This window comes from Mercenaria mercenaria, chromosome 6 (genome assembly GCF_021730395.1).
Source record: "Mercenaria mercenaria strain notata chromosome 6, MADL_Memer_1, whole genome shotgun sequence".
Taxonomy (NCBI): Eukaryota; Metazoa; Mollusca; class Bivalvia; order Venerida; family Veneridae; genus Mercenaria; species Mercenaria mercenaria.
In genome coordinates this window covers 41,933,284-41,951,264 of record NC_069366.1, presented here as the reverse complement: position 1 = coordinate 41,951,264, position 17,981 = coordinate 41,933,284, and the positions used below count along the sequence as shown (strand labels likewise).

Below are 17,981 nucleotides of genomic sequence, written 5' to 3'. Positions count from 1 at the left end.
CCCACGAAATTGCCGTTTTGACAAAACCCACGAAATTTAATGCCCACAAAATTAAATGATTTTACAGTATTATCACTCAACATTAGTTTTCTTTATTGTTTTTCATAATATACAATTTTAGGTACTATCTCTATATACATAGAGAAATATTCTTCACTTGAAAAATTTGCATTATTACAGGTGGGTAAGTTACATGTTAAGTCTATCAGCGCATTGTGTTTTAAAGTAATGCTTAATTGTATCTAGACCGCTAAGAGTTTAAGAACGAGAATATGGTTAACAAACATACTGGAAACGTTTCTGACGAATTCGGATTTTAATCTCTACATAACAGTTTTATAAAATAACATTTTGTGTCACATGTACATGATCAGCATTGTAATGAAAAAAAAACTTAAATAATAAAGATATCGGTTTGGAGAAACGACTGTGCATGCGCGAGAATGACGTCACAGCATGTGCACAGAATAATGAACTTTATTTTTAGATTGTTCTGTTTTAGAATGACCTCACAATGTTATAGATAGAAACACTCGTTAGGAATCTATTTTTATAATGACGTAATAAACACTTTAAAGTTCTATATATAGGAAATAGGATTCCCCCTAGAAGTAAACAGAGCTGACTTGTATACCCTATATTGAGCTTGTGGTTATATTGCAGTAATTCGGTTGTAAGCATCCGTGGTGTAGTCGAAAGAAGTGCCTATATAAAAAATAGTAAATCTTTTTGGGGGCATAGAAGCAAATTTCATTGCAATATATATATAATTTTTGAATTTATTGTTGATTTGGACATATTTCCTTTAGCAGAAATGTTTACTTTAGTGTTGTTTTGGGTATTTACTTGAACAGGAAGTGCAAAAGTGAAAGTAGGTTTTCTGGGAATTTTGCGGAGGAATACTGTGTAAACACAACCAGGATAGATTCAGTCAGCCGGCATTTCACTGCATACTATTCGACACCCACTTTTTTTTATATTTTTCTATTGTAGAGAGACAGAGGTTTCAGAGGAGGTATGGCTGCCATGGTGTGAAAATTTATAAATGTGTTTAAAAAGACTGTATTTGTTGTAAACTTTATATAGAGCAAAGAACAAATTTTTTTATTGGTATGTGACCTGTAAGCATTTCCGGGTCAGGGGTAAGAGTTCATTTTTTTTTCGTCTGCAAAGAGAATTTCTTAAAAATATGGCAGAAAATGATTATTTAACCACATTAAAAGCCAGGCTTGAATTAAAACTTGTATTATATGGGGAAATGGGGTGTTTAAAATGGACCGGTGTTATGTGTGGTCAAAAATGGCCAAAATACGGCAAAATTAGAGCAAAATTTCCTTTTGATGAGAGTTCAAAGTATTATTATGTGCACAGAATAGCCTATATGTTGTCAAAAAATATGTACCAGCTTCCAGAAGATAAACATGTACCACATTTGTGTAAATTTTCCTTATGCTGTAATGCGGATCACTTGAGCCTCGAACCCCAAATTGTAAACAATCAGAGGCAGGCCTGTGTTAGTCATTGCTTTGGCCACAGCTGGCAGAATAGAGAGTATCCGGACTGTTTATTTTGGTACATTTCCATATACAGTTTACAATAAAGACAAAAAAGCACTATTTGAAATAACACAATGATTCTATATTCTAATATTTACAATATGTACAGATTTTTATAGAACTTTACAGCCAAATTGGACATGAATATTTTTATACAGCTTTTATTATGGATTGTACTGTTGAGCACATTATATATAGCACATTTTACTTGGAATACATGTGATCAGAGAGCTGTGGTATTTTCGTAAAGTCTGGTTTAGTGTCGGTGAGGCCTTTAGAATAGTGGACTTCGGCGTGAAGTTTATACCGACGTAGTCGTCCGGTGTAACGAGCAGTGATTGCCTTCAGTTTTCTTTGTGCTGACTTCAGTTTCAGACTGTTTTGTTCTGCCTTCATGAAATACTTAAGAACTGATGTGCCTTTAGTTAAGCCAGCACCCAGATACCGTGATTTCATTAAGGCAGAACCAGCATAGCCATGATTTAGTTTGTGAATCTGAGAGTGTATGCGGCCAAAACAGTTCCGACTGAAAGTTACAGATTTCGGCAAGCAAGAAACATATGACCTGTTAACTGCCTCACATTTCTGAGTTGAGGACATGTGTTTTGTCAGTGTAATTGCTGCTGGGCCTAGCAAGACTTGCATGCATGCATACAGGAGAGATTCATCTGATTTTGTCATTTTCAGTTTGATATTTGAAGGCAGATAATTTTTTGCTCTGTTGTAGTTGCCAGGACAGACCAGACTGTGCTTAACACAGCTGTCACCACAGTAACCCTTAAAACACATGATAATGGCAAGCATAATATGGTGCATTTTTGTTGTGATAGTGTCTATGTTACTGTTGTAAATAGTATGTGCCTTCTTTAGTTCTGAAACACACCGGGCCTTTACAGAAAGTGAGAACCTGTTGCGTAAATTAGTCTTATTTGTAACGGGAAACATGTTTTTACTGAAAGGTGCTTTGTTTATTTGCCGCCTCATTGAATTGCTTAAATGTCTGATGTCTTTAAGATGTTCAGCTTTGAGAGTCTGGCCATTGTCAACACCACTATGTCCTTTAGAATCACCATCACTAGTGTAAGAGTGAATACTTAGATTTGCACCAATGTCAGCTGTAACCAAGCTGTTCCATCTGTACTCATTGCCAATAGGCTCGGATTCAGAAATAGTGGCCGTACAGTGGCTCCTGTGATTAGGACATACAACTGTTTTTCCCTTGTTTCTAAGCTCGGACGCAATTTTGCATAATTTGCTCTGAACCGAAACACCTATGACCTTTTTGTCACGGGTATTGTTTTCGCACATAGTGGTGGTGACAATAGTGCCGGCTTGAAATGGTGTGTTATCAGAATTAAACAGGGGGTTGTTGTAACACGAATCACCTTCAACATTTACATATTTTTTATTTTTATGCCCACAGAGTTTGTTTTCAGTTTCAATGTTTTGCCTAATTTCAGTCACATCTTGTTTATTTAAGTCTACCATGGCCTGACCGACTTTGTTAGCTTGATGAACCATACCGGTCATGGCAGGGGGTGTAATATTTGTATTTGCTAACATCCTAGAAGCACCGGTATTGCTGATAGATCGTACCAGCACAAGCCCCATTTACGAGATGCCGTAGGGTCAATTTCTAAATCACGAACACATGAATTATTGCCTAAACAGTGTTTCTTTATTTCAGAGTTGAACATTTTATTGACCTCAAAGGGCCTGTACAGTCTGTTAGTCAAGAGGTCAGGGTGTACAGTACTAAATTCTGGAGTGGCATAACTCTGTGTCAAAGTTCGGGTCCTTGGTTTAGGCCGAAGTGGTGAAACAGGAGTATCTGTCCCATCAACATCTTGAAAGGTAATTACATTATTCTGTTCCTTTATTCTAGCATCAAAAACAGAATTGTTAAGCCTTACATATTTTTGGTTTACATTTTTTGGTGTGTAGTTTAACTTCTTACCTCTTACATGACTTGAACCTTTCTGAAAGCCGTGTTTCTTTGAGACCCTCTGCCGAGCCGTGAGATTTGGCATGTTACACTAGATTTGAACTATGACTTTCACCAAAAGTAGAATGCCTGATAAGTTTTTTCTCTACTTTTTATAAGCCAAATCATTTGAGCAATAACTGTCAGGCCATGCAAAAGTTCAAACTGCTAAATAAAGACTGGTTGGAATTTGTCACATTTTCTCTGCTTGTGATAAGCCAATTAGATTTGATTGGTATACCCAAAGGGCAAGCTAAGCAATTTTCTTAATCAAGTATATCCCCCTGTGGGACACCAATTCAAAGAACAAAAGTTGTTAATTAGCCTTTTCTTCATTCAAAACCTAGAAAATATGATCAAAAACAGAAATTTCATGAAAAAAAAGTGCTTTTTTTCACAAAATCTGACATTTTTTTTATTTAAATAGTATCTGAATTTCACACTGTCATTCTTTAAAGACATTTTTTCACCCAAACAGTTTATTTTCTATTCACTGAAACTGTAATTTGCATAAAAAGTACTTTTAAATGATGAAAAATTAAAAAAAAATATAGGTCCTAAATTTTACTTAAAAATGAGATTTTTTTCCGAGAGCTTGGCCTTTTACATAACCTTACAGTTTCGCCTCTTAAAATTTTACCGCTTGAATTACGCGTTTCAGATTGACATTTTTGATTCAAGGTTGAATAGTACTAAAAGGAAAAAGCAGTTAGATATATAGAAAAAAGGGTTGATATTGTCTTATAGGTTATATTGCAGTAATTCGGTTGTAAGCATCCGTGGTGTAGTCGAAAGAAGTGCCTACATAAAAAATAGTAAATCTTTTTGGGGGCATAGAAGCAAATTTCATTGCAATATATATATAATTTTTGAATTTATTGTTGATTTGGACATATTTCCTTTAACAGAAATGTTTACTTTAGTGTTGTTTTTGGTATTTACTTGAACAGGAAGTGCAAAAGTGAAAGTAGGTTTTCTGGGAATTTTGCGGAGGAATACTGTGTAAACACAACCAGGATAGATTCAGTCAGCCGGCATTTCACTGCATACTATTCGACACCCACTTTTTTTTATATTTTTCTATTGTAGAGAGACAGAGGTTTCAGAGGAGGTATGGCTGCCATGGCGTGAAAATTTATAAATGTGTTTAAAAAGACTGTATTTGTTGTAAACTTTATATAGAGCAAAGAACAAATTTTTTTATTGGTATGTGACCTTGTTCAGGTTCTCACCTAGACAGTGAGTGTGAAATCATAATTATACAGACATCGTTCGCCAAGATTAATAAATGATAATGTGTTAATTCTATAAATGGCAAATTATGTTTCTTTTAAAAATAAACATCTGTTAGAATTCTTTTTTGTGGGGATTGTCTACCTCAAAAAATATTATCGCGTAAACGGTGTTCTTCTGTTGTTCTCAATTTTAGGTCTATTACCAAATAGCCATTGATCAAAAACGATTTTAATACGGAAACGTATAGCAGTTCACATCATATTTTTATTTTGTTGGGTTTATCGCCGCATCGACACAAATATTGGTCATATGGCGACTTTCCAACTTTGATGGTGGAGGAAGACCCCAGGTGCCCCTCCGTGCATTATTTCATCACGAGCGGACACCTGGGTAGAACCATGGACCTTCCGTAAGCCAGCTGGATGGCTTCCTCACATGAAGAATTCAACGCCCCAAGTGAGGCTCGAACCCATATCGATGACGGGCAAGTGATTTGAAGTCAGTGACTTTTACCACTCGGCCTTGGAGGCCCCCCACTTCACATATAAAGTATATAACTTTGGGATCTACTTCCTAAGAGCTTTCTTTTTGGTGTGTTAATCAAATGTTTGGAGCGTTTTGAAAATATACATTTGAAAGCAATAAAGGGACATAACTTGATAACGTTTTTATGAGTTCCTTCAAATAATAATAAAAGTATTAAAGTATGTATCACGGGTAGGGGAAAGGCATTTTTGTTATATCCATATCTATTTCTCCATTTACTTAGTCTAATAAATAATTTGTCCTCAGTATACAAATTACCACATTAATCACATTAATTTTTTCTGTCATAAGACAAGTTTTAACAAGCACACCACGCCTCGGAGACAGTCACGGGTAAGGTAATGAGTTTTCCATTCGTTAGCACATAAGTATCAAGTACAATATAACACTTGAATACTTTTCCCGTATAGATGACTTTTCAATGGGTCGTCAGAATTATTTTGTTCGGGTTAACGTCGCACCGGCACAATTATAGGTCATATGGCGACTTTCCAGTTTTTGGTGGTGGAAGAAGACTCCAGGTGTTCCTCCGTTCATTATTTCATCTCGAGCGGGTACCTGGGTAGAACCACCGACCTTCCGTAAGCCAGCTGGATGGCTTCCTCACATGAAGAATTCAGCGCCCCAAGTTAGGCTCAAACCCACATCGATGAGGGACAAGACATTTGAAGTCAGCGACCTTAACCACTCGGCCACGGAGGGAGGCTCCTGATACATTTTGTAATAATAAATGATTAAACAAAACACTTTTGCAACGTTTTCATTATCTGGTTTTACAAATCTTTCAATATTCGAAGACATGGATACTGAACTTCAAGATAGTTTTTTTAAAATTTGCTGCATGAAATATTTTCATAGATTACTATTTAACTGATAAAAATCGTTACGTTTTGCTTAATTGCTGTATATAATCCCAATCTGACTAAAGTACATCTCCAATTAACGCTACGCTTTGGATCTGAAGACGTGCTATTGATAGACTCGTTCTGACGACCCTTCCGCTAGCCAATCAGAGCCTAGCTTTCAACATTTTGGAAGTGAAAGTAGATGTTTAAAAAATCTATATTTAGCCCCGGTTTTTTATGTTTATTATGACGACCACATCATGACTGCGCCCTCGTGTTTTGAGAGGTATCATAAACAACGGTACGGACTTGGACACGTAAGGGGAGACCACGTGTCAGGCAGCTGGTTAGCTCAGTCGGTAGAGCACTCGCCCTGTAAGCAAGAGGTCCCGGGTTCGAGCCCCGGACTGACTGCACATTTTTCTCACCCTGAAACATTCGATGCTATTTTGATGGTTCAGCCAAATGCTTGTTGAAACGAGTCGTCTGATTGTTCAAATAAAAATAGATTTGCGAAAATATAAATCATACTGGATAACCGGCTATCCTGACGCCCGCTGGACGAAAAACAGCTAATAAATTTTTTCAGAAAGAACGTAGAACCCGGAAACTTCACACAGATGTTCCAAAAGGACACATCTGTTATAGCAGATGATAAAAGTTTTCACAGGTTGTTCATAAACAAAACAATTTGTGCGAAACTTCGGATTTTTGTTCGAGTTTTCAAACTGAAAAAATTGTTAGGGAATTTCTAAAAACATAACGATCGTTTTCGGCCCAGAAAGTGTAAATGAAAGCTATGCCCATTCCTTGACAAAACTGTCAAGTTGATTTGCAAGAACTGGCTTCGTTTCAATAGAAATAAATGAAAAAAATTACCTACCGATTTACAGCTGGGTTACTTTTCCAGCGTTTTTTTTTTCTTTGCCCAGCGGGCGTCAGGATAGCCGGTTATCCAGTGTGTAAATAGCAATATCGGAAATCCAAATATATAGAAAGATCGTTTAGAAGATCAAGTATTTTAGTCAGATTGTATATTATAATCCTTACAATTTGGCTCAATACTATCTTGTCATAAGGATACCACATAAGCCAGCGGCTAAATCCATCGGCGCTTTGAGTCATGAGTTTAAACTTATGAACAATAGCATGTCTTTGCACTTGGTCTTTCATGTAACTATTTTTGAAATACATCTCAATTTGTCTTCGTGTTTAGAACAAATTATACAGAAATTTTATGGACTTTAGCATATTATGTGTGATGCATTAAACACATTCCCTATATTACTTGTTTAATTGTTATATTATACCTTTTGTATCAATGGCAAGCCCATTTGGCCAGACCAGACCAGATGAAATAACATATGCCATGTTTGAACCGTCCATATGAGCTTTTCTTACAAACGCAGGTTTGATTCCATGATCCGTCCAAAATAGAAGCCTGTAGGTTAAATAAACAACAATTTTATATCCACAACAATCAAATCTTTCGTCAAACAGATGTTGAAGAAATGTTAATTACACACCAACTGAAAAACCACAAGAATACTAAGAATACGCCCGCCCGCTTACTCTGTAGGGAGAGCGTTGGTCTACGGACTGCGCCTTCGTGAGTTCGATCCCCGGGCGGGAGTATGTTCTCCGTGACGATTCGATAAAGGATATTGTGTCTGCAATCATTCGTCCTCCATCTCTGTTTCATGTGGGGAAGTTGGCAGTTACTTGCGGAGAACAGGTTTGTACTGGTACAGAACCCAGGAACACTAGTTAGGTTAACTGCCCGCCGTAACATGACTACTGTTGAAAAACGGCGTTAAACCCAAAACAAACAAATAAACAAACAAAACAAGAATACTAAATTTTGTTGATGTACGTGCTATTATACTGCAAACTTATTGCATAAACTTTGCGTTTTTCATTCAGCAAAATATATATATTTGAAGCAAATAAACACTCAAGAGTACTCATTAGTTAGTGTAAGAACTTTACGTTCTACTTAAAATAGACTATCCCATAAATCTTAAAATAGATTTGTTTGCATGCATACGGTAACAGTAATACTAAAAGTGAATGAGCAAGGAGAGTGACGTCACGCCAGCCTAATAAAACATAAGAAATCCGTAGTAAGTTTGAACATGTAATTATCAACCGTTCGGCTTTTATGAACATCTGTTTTTACTTTCAAATATAGAACTTTTCTGCATGTACGTGTACGCTCATGTACGTGTACGCTCATGTACGTGTTATTCACCACTCGTAATAATAATAATAATAATAATAATAATGATAACAATAACAAAAATAATAATTAAACCATACAAATAAGGCAACCAAAAAGTAGAAGTAACATATATAACGATTCTCAAGTAGTGTATGATAAACACGCAAATGGTGGTATCTGGGTATATTTTCATACAATAACAAGAGTGCCAGAATGTCACAATATACGCCCGTCACAGCAAATTTCTTTACACTAGCACCTGTATTTGCAAACGGAATTTTAATTTTGTGGTGTTTAGTAATTATTGTAATTCTTTTGTTTTTCTAAGTCCACAAAAAATTTCTCTAAAAATAACTCTAAAGGGAAAATATGTAAACAGGGCGGTTACTACCCTAGGTCCGCACACTGGGTATATCAAGTTTACGCTCTATTTGGGCAAACTGAAGACTAAGCCAAATCACGGTTTTCAATTTTATTAATTATGGCCCTTAGTGCAAATGTGCAGCCAGACCGGGGCTCGAATCCGGGGCCTCGGAATACCGTTCCGATGCTCTACCGACCGAGCTACCCGGCTGTCTACACACTTTCTCCCGTTTTTATATTCAAGTTCTATACCGTGACATATTTCCCCATCATTTTGAAATTCGTCCTCGATTTTCAGCGGTTACTTTATATATAAACAATAACAGGCGTCGGAGACTAACCAGTGTAATGCCGTCACGGTCCCACGTTGGGCGCCAAATGTCACAGGGTGGAAAAATGTGCAGCCAGACCGGGACTCGAACCCGGGGCCTCGGAATACCGTTCCGATGCTCTACCGACCGAGCTACCCGGCTGTCTACACACTTTCTCCCGTTTTTATATTCAAGTTCTATACCGTGACATTGACGAAGCGGTGACTTTATATCTATTATGTCATCCTTATTATATGCTCCCGGATGAGGGGTCTCCGTCAAATATTTGTAGGTTCTTGTAATTTGGGTCGAACCAATACAAGACTGCAACTGCAAGTAAGATTATCAAAGATAATGTTTATTTCGTATCATGTATGTCCTTATGGAATGATAAACATGGCAAGTGCAATGATGCATTCAATTAAATAACAAAACAATATGGAAAGGAATTGATATAAGCATTTACTTGCTTGTTTTCTAATCCAACATTTCATAAATGTATTTTGCACAATGACTATGTAACTTTATCGAAAGAAATAAAATATGTTTAAACTAATAACAAAACAGTAGTATAGGGGCCGGTTTGTGTGTAAACAAACGGGTGCCATCTTGGATGACCTAGTTACTATTTATAGTAACTCATTTGCATATAAGAAATGAATTCAGTACGCATGCGCAGCGGCCATTTTGAATTCTAATTTTAGACTGACATCATCTTTCTATTTTAAGAATGACCTCACTCTACTATTTATATCTCCCTGAAGTATACGGAGCTGACTCATATACCTATCTAGGGCGTGTTCGCTCACATTGAGGGTCAGGTACTCAGCCCTAGACGGGGAGATAACGTGAAGTGAAAGAAAAATATACAGTAGAATCAGATTAAATGCTATATTATTAATAAAAGATTATATAGATTTTTCCATTACGGATATAAAATACTTTGGAAATAACAAAATTTATACAAGATAACATTTATTTTGGATATAATATGAATAAGCGATAAATACCTGTTTGCTCCATGACGTTCAGTGAATAAATGACTCCGATGAAAATATACAAGTTCTAAATGCGCATGCGTATTTTAGAATGAGATCATTGTCTATTTTAGTTACAATAAAATGCGCACCCGTCAATCTATGTTTTAGAATACAATCATCTTTGTTTTTTTATATATTAATACATCTCAATGGAAAGAGTTATATACTTACAAAATATAGATTAATGAAAACGAGTCTTCTTTAAATAAAATGCATGAATAAAATAAACTAGGAACTTGCTTTTCATATATGTTTACTCCTCAAACTACCGCAACTGAATGATTCTAGTGGCAAATATCTTAGTTCAAAATGCGCATGCTCAACTCTATTAACATCACGCGTGCGTCACTCATGATCATCTATTCTTTAAATCCACTATTCACCTGCACCATTAATATCCATCAAAAAGTCTTTGTCCCATTCAAACTGAATATTCCCTTAACCCTAGATGAAAACATTCTTTGTCTATTCAAAACTATTGACCATAAAGTACGAGCGCCGCTCTGTCTAGACAAACAATACCTAGCAGAACTATTTTCAACAAAAGTCCTTTGTGCTCGTTACTAAATATAGTTTTAATCATTGATGTTCATTACTCAAAGTCACGCACAGCTGTGGTTTACAAAAGATGAAAAGAATTCTTTTTCCCATTGAAATTTAATGACCCTTTTGTGCCGTGACCGAGAACTGAACTTTTTCTGACAAAAGATGAAAAGAATCCTTTGTCCATTGAAAGTTAATGATCCTTTTGTGCCGTGACCGAGAGTTGAACTTTGTAGGACAAAAGAATCCTTTGTCCCATTGAAATTGAAAGGCCTTTTGTATTGTGACCGAGAGATGAACTTTTATCCGACAACAGATGCAAAAAATCCTTTTTCCCATTGAAATTTAATGACCCTTTTGTGCCGTGACCGAGAGTTGAACTTTTTCCGATAAAAGATGAAAAGATACCTGTGTCCCATTGAAATTTAATGGTCCTTTTATATCATGACCTAGCCCTGAACTTTTGCGGACAAAAGATGAAAAGAATCATATGTCCCTTTGAAAGTCAATGGTCCGTTTGTAGCGCGTTATAAAGATATTTGTGAACCCAGTTACTGTTTCTGTATATTTCTTTGTCATTGTTTTTCACTCAAAATGGTCAGAACGGTTTTATTTTTACGATACAGCTATATGTTTCGTGTTGACTTAATGACCAGATAGAAGTTTAGCCCTATAACTGTTTTTAAACTCTATGGCAACATTTTACGATATAAAATTGAAAATGGTTACCCTTAAACGGTACATTAGGTCATAGTTCTCAAAATAGATTTGGGGTTCCCGATTCGATTTTCAACCGTTATCGAGTTATGACGTAACAGCGATTTTAAACTTTTCTTAAACTTGAAAGGTCTCGTCACGTCTGTTCCTATATATGATATCTAAGTACTCACCAAAGAAATAAGCTCCGTATCCCGTATCAATTATAAAGTTCAATATGTTATTTACGGATGTAAGTCAGTCTCAGCTATTATATATAAAAGTACTCAACAAGTAACGAGCTCTATATTCCGTATTAATAAAAATGTCCATTATGTTATTTACTGACGTAACAATATACACCAGACACTGCTGAAAAAATACTGTGGAACTGCATCATTTCAAGTTGTCATGAAATCCTAAATAAACACATACATCTACAATATAATAACCTAATATAAACTGTTCTGTGTAATTTACACGCCAATAGAGCGCATAAATAAAATCGATTAAATGCGCGTACCGTGAAGAAAGCTGCATTGTGGCCCTTAATTAACTTCTATTGAAGTGCACGATATGGTCAACTGCATGCATATTTTATACCCGATTGCCATAGCAACTGTTTTAAGTTGGGAGTTTTATACGTTCCTTATAACGTTAGATTTAAACCAGGGATTTTTAATACTTGAAAACTAGCTGATTTTGGTCTTTTATACATAAAATTTAAAGGAAATAGGCAACTTTTTAAATATACAAATTGGAACAGTTTATGCCATAAAAGTTTAACATTTCATTGAATAAATGAGAAATATATTTCCTAATTTCAGTAGTTTGTCCCTTAAATCAGAACAGTCCATTTAATTTAGATTTATGAGAAATATAATCATTTCAGAAATTTGCCTATTTTATATGCCGTTTTTTAAAAATAAATACAGAAGCCATATAGCGTATGTTGATTTGAGAGCGGATGCATTGACACTAGGCTAATTGATATGTCAAAACCGATTTTGACAATCTTTGTATTAAGCGGAAGGCATCAGTGAGAACTAAGTGTTGGTAGCATACAACCGGAAATGAAATCACTCATGCGTAAAATATCGATTTTCTCATTTATTACTCAACCGACTATACCCGTGTTTGGTATCCTACGAAAGGTTTTGACTAGTACTATTTCATTGTTTGCACTAAAAGAATATGGGGTCACTCACGCGTAAAATACGTCAAAGTAAGCTTACCTGATCCTTACACTTTGAGAGCAAAAATGACAGTGAACGAATTCACGGGGTAAAGTAAAATAAATAGAGCCAAAGCAACGTTCTGATTAGTCAGTATAACTTATAGCAATGCTCTGATTGGCTAGCGATATGACGCATTCTGATTGGTTTAATTCTCAAAGAAAGGCTAGCTTACATGTTAAAACATGTCATTTCCAAACTGGAATATCTATTTTTAATCGGCCAATCACAATTAATAGGAATGACCACTGTTACTAAAAATACCTCGAATGAAAAGTATATAATAGCGCTTTCATCAGACAAAATCATTCAGAAGTCAAATCATGGAAAATAGCTCGGGAGTATTCGAGAATATGATGAATTCCTTCGCTGCTGACCTAAAGGAAGTGTGTCCAGTACATCACAAAGTATGGATTAATGAAGTGCATTACAGTAAAGTACATTTTGGGTTTTCCGAAGACATTTGGGTAGAATTATTGACAAGCTATATAAGAAACAGGACGAATTTGAATGTAGACTTCTCCATCATCCACACTGGTGATCCGTATACGGACATGGGGATTAATTTGCCTAGCGTTCATTATTTGGTAGACATAGAGTGTGCTTTACGCGACTTTCTGGAAGCGAAGGGGTGTCTCTATGTTAAGTACAAGGACATAACAAAAAAGAGAATTGAATTCGATATGAATTACTCCACATGGATGTACATGCTTCGAAACTACATGAGCAAGTATCATCCGAAAATAGAACTCAAGTGGTGCGAACACAGCTTGCAACCAAATTCCTATTGCTCCTGTAACATCAGTACGGAACCTGAAGGACCCGAAAATATCTACATAGATGTACTTACTATGCTCTGTGATCATCATGCAAACAGAAATTTGTAGATTTAAAAGCGTGTTTGACTGGAATTCGTTGCTGATTTGTGTTGATCAAAATGTGTATGAAGGACAGACTAAAGAGACAGTTTTATAAAGAATAAATGATGGATGTGTTATCATCGGATCTCTGTAGAAAAATATTTTCCGACTGTGTAGAAAGATCCTACATACCGTTATATTACATGTTGGACTATGAGCCGTATAGATTGGTTCTTAGTAAAATAACAGCACACAATTTTCCCCAAGAAGGCACAAAACAGTGGTTAAAGCAAAAGAGCACTTTTATATCTTTTAAAGACACTTTGATCGACATGATTCGATTTCATAAGATGAATTTGAGTATTGAGGCGATCAGTGAAAGTAACTGGATGACTTATATTCCCGAGAACGAGGAAATAGCGCTTTATGTTAACGATGCGATACGAGGTGGTGGCCAAGAATTTCTATACGATTGGTTTCCAGTCCAAGAGAAGATTAATAAACATAATCTTATTTTACTTACGAAATCTGTAGATATTATTGATGCAATTCTTCATTTAGAACTGCTAGAGACGCTTATTGCGAAGCATGATATCAATTTGTGAAGCGATGTTGAAGAAATAAAATACAATAAAGGAATATGTTGTTTTATTTGTGTACACCACAACACCTACCGACGCTTCATCTTTTCTTTCAAATCAAATTCGAACGTATGGGTTATAAATAACAAAGACATATTGTTCTTTCAATCTTTTATTGCCAGAGCTTGTATCACTAATACAGGTTACATGTATCAACTAAAATAAGACAAAATAAAGTCATCATTCAACTTCTTGCAATACACATTAAACGGTTTTACAATGTCCTTCATTTTTCGTCCAGAACATCGGTTCATAATGTAATATACGCAATATAGCCCGCATATGTTTGAATCTGTATCCTGTATTTGACTGGAAAATAAAAGGCCACCCAATGTTTTCCTGATCCCTGGCCTCGTGTCTGTATTTGAAATGACGTATTGTCCCCTACGTATCTGAAGCTGATTCGCAGCACATATTGTCACAGGGTACTCTTTTAACATTTCCTCGAGTTCAAAGTTATTCATTTTAGAATGTATAGGTGCTCCAATCCAAAGTATCTTGGGTCATATTTTCGCGATATTTCTTACGTCTAGGGCTGTCTAAATCACGACTCAAAGGTGTGTCCAATGTATCCCTATGTCGCTTTAGATCACTATGCTTTCGTGACCGTCTTATTTCCGAACTAGCAATATCAACCGCTTGGGCTACGGGTGTCACAAGTTTTACTACGGGGAGATCTTCCCCGTTTTGTTCTTGTGCTTCTCTTTCTTGTTTCTCTTTTAGTTCAGCCATTTTCCTAAGATGAGCACCGCTACCCACAATGTAACGACCCATATGATCAGGATACACATATCCATCCCTCAAGTCTTTGAAGTGTTGTATCCATTTTTCCGGGTCCGGTTTATCCGGTACCCATTTTTCTTGTTTATAATCGTATACCTCTATGGAACGCATTTTGGCGTGGTGAAAAGTTAAAGCACGCCAATTCTTCTTACAACGTTCATTCATCATCATCCGATTCTTCATCGTCATCACTTTCTTTATTATCATCTATTGAATATTCTTCTTTGCTTTTATGATCGGGCCACAACTCATCAAATAGGTCTTTTCTAAGGGCAATGGCTTGCCGAATAGATTCTTTGACAGTCATGCCGTGCTGACTTCGTAGTTTTTTAGCCGACTGTAGAATCTGCTGCTGAGTAGGGTCGTTTTGTAGCTCATTAAAGTCAATTAGAAATGGAGCATAATTTTGTCTCAGTCTCTTTCTTAATTGAGGACATGTTTTAACATGTAAGCTAGCCTTTCTTTGAGAATTAAACCAACCAGAATGCGTCATATCGCTAGCCAATCAGAGCATTGCTATAAGTTATACTGACTAATCAGAACGTTGCTTTGGCTCTATTTATTTTACTTTACCCCGTGAATTCGTTCACTGTCATTTTTGATCTCGAAGTGTAAGGATCAGGTAAGCTTACTTTGACGCATTTTACGCGTGAGTGACCCCATATTCTTTTAGTGCAAACAATGAAATAGTACTAGTCAAAACCTTTCGTAGGATACCAAACACGGGTATAGTCGGTTGAGTAATAAATGAGAAAATCGATATTTTACGCATGAGTGATTTCATTTCCGGTTGTATGCTACCAACACTTAGTTCTCACTGATGCCTTCCGCTTAATACCAAGATCGTCAAAATCGGTTTTGACATATCAATTAGCCTAGTGTCAATGCATCCGCTCTCAAATCAACATACGCTATATGGCTTCTGTATTTATTTCTAAAAAACGGCATATAAAATGGGCAAATTTCTGAAATGATTATATTTCTCATAAATCTAAATTAAATGGACTGTTCTGCTATTTAAGAGACAAACTACTGAAAACAGGAAATATATGCCTCATTTATTCAATGAAATGTTAAACTTTTATGGCATAAACTGTTACAATTTGTATATTTAAAAAGTTGCCTATTAACTTTAAATTTTATGTACAAAAGACCAAAATCAGCTAGTTTTCAAGTATTAAAAATCCCTGGTTTAAATCTAACGTTATAACGAACGTATAAAACTCCCAACTTAAAATAGTTGCTATGGCAATCGGGTATAAAATATGCATGCAGTTGACCATATCGTGCACTTCAATAGAAGTTAATTAAGGGCCACAATGCAGCTTTCTTCACGGTACGCGCATTTAATCGATTTTATTTATGCGCTCTATTGGCGTGTAAATTACACAGGACAGTTTATATTAGGTTATTAAATTGTAAATGTATGTGTTTATTTAGGATTTCATGACAACTTGAAATGATGCAGTTCCACAGTATTTTTTCAGCAGTGTCTGGTGTATATTGTTACGTCAGTAAATAACATAATGGACATTATTATTAATACGGAATATAGAGCTCGTTACTTGTTGAGTACTTTTATATATAATAGCTGAGACTGACTTACATCCCTAAATAACATATTGAACTTTATAATTAATACGGGATACGGAGCTTATTTCTTTGGTGAGTACTTAGATATCATATATATAACACCTTTATAGGAATAGACGTGACGAGACCTTTCAAGTTTAAGAAAAGTTTAAAATCGCTGTTACGTCATAACTCGATAACGGTTGAAAATCGAATCGAGAACCCCATATCTATTTTGAGAACTATGACCTAATGTACCGTTTAAGGGTAACCATTTTCAATTTTATATCGTAAAATGTTGCCATAGAGTTTAAAAACAGTTATAGGGCAAAACTTCTATCTGGTCATTAAGTCAACACGAAACATATAGCTGTATCGTAAAAATAAAACCGTTCTGACCATTTTGAGTGAAAAACAATGACAAAGAAATATACAGAAACAGTAACTGGGTTCACAAATATCTTTATAACGCGCTACAAACGGACCATTGACTTTCAAAGGGACATATGATTCTTTTCATCTTTTGTCCGCAAAAGTTCAGCGCTAGGTCATGATATAAAAGGACCATTAAATTTCAATGGGACACAGGTATCTTTTCATCTTTTATCGGAAAAAGTTCAACTCTCGGTCACGGCACAAAAGGGTAATTAAATTTCAATGGGGAAAAGGATTCTTTTCATCTGTTGTCGGATAAAAGTTCATCTCTCGGTCACAATACAAAAGGCCTTTCAATTTCAATGGGACAAAAGAATTCTTTTGTCCTACAAAGTTCAACTCTCGGTCACAGCACAAAAGGATCATTAACTTTCAATGGACAAAGGATTCTTTTCATCTTTTGTCAGAAAAAGTTCAGTTCTCGGTCACGGCACAAAAGGGTCATTAAATTTCAATGGGAAAAAGAATTCTTTTCATCTTTTGTAAACCACAGCTGTGCATGACTTTGAGTAATGAACATCAATGATTAAAACTATATTTAGTAACGAGCACAAAGGACTTTTGTTGAAAATAGTTCTGCTAGGTATTGTTTGTCTAGACAGAGCGGCGCTCGTACTTTATGGTCCATAGTTTTGAATAGACAAAGAATGTTTTCATCTAGGGTTAAGGGAATATTCAGTTTGAATGGGACAAAGACTTTTTGATGGATATTAATGGTGCAGGTGAATAGTGGATTTAAAGAATAGATGATCGTGAGTGACGCACGCGTGATGTTAATAGAGTTGAGCATGCGCATTTTGAACTAAGATATTTGCCACTAGAATCATTCAGTTGCGGTAGTTTGAGGAGTAAACATATATGAAAAGCAAGTTCCTAGTTTATTTTATTCATGCATTTTATTTAAAGAAGACTCGTTTTCATTAATCTATATTTTGTAAGTATATAACTATTTCCATTGAGATGTATTAATATATAAAAAAACAAAGATGATTGTATTCTAAAACATAGATTGACGGGTGCGCATTTTATTGTAACTAAAATAGACAATGATCTCATTCTAAAATACGCATGTGCATTTAGAACTTGTATATTTTCATCGGAGTCATTTATTCAC

At 35.7% G+C, this 17,981-nt stretch overlaps 1 long non-coding RNA gene across 1 annotated transcript; it reads left to right on the top strand.

The window, feature by feature from the left end:
* The first annotated feature begins 709 nt into the window (after positions 1–709).
* On the top strand, positions 710–4,758 carry LOC128557945 (uncharacterized). Its single transcript, XR_008371510.1, has 3 exons — positions 710–1,015; positions 3,244–3,410; positions 4,630–4,758. It is a non-coding gene; the product is annotated as an uncharacterized LOC128557945 (long non-coding RNA).
* The last annotated feature ends 13,223 nt before the right edge of the window (positions 4,759–17,981 follow it).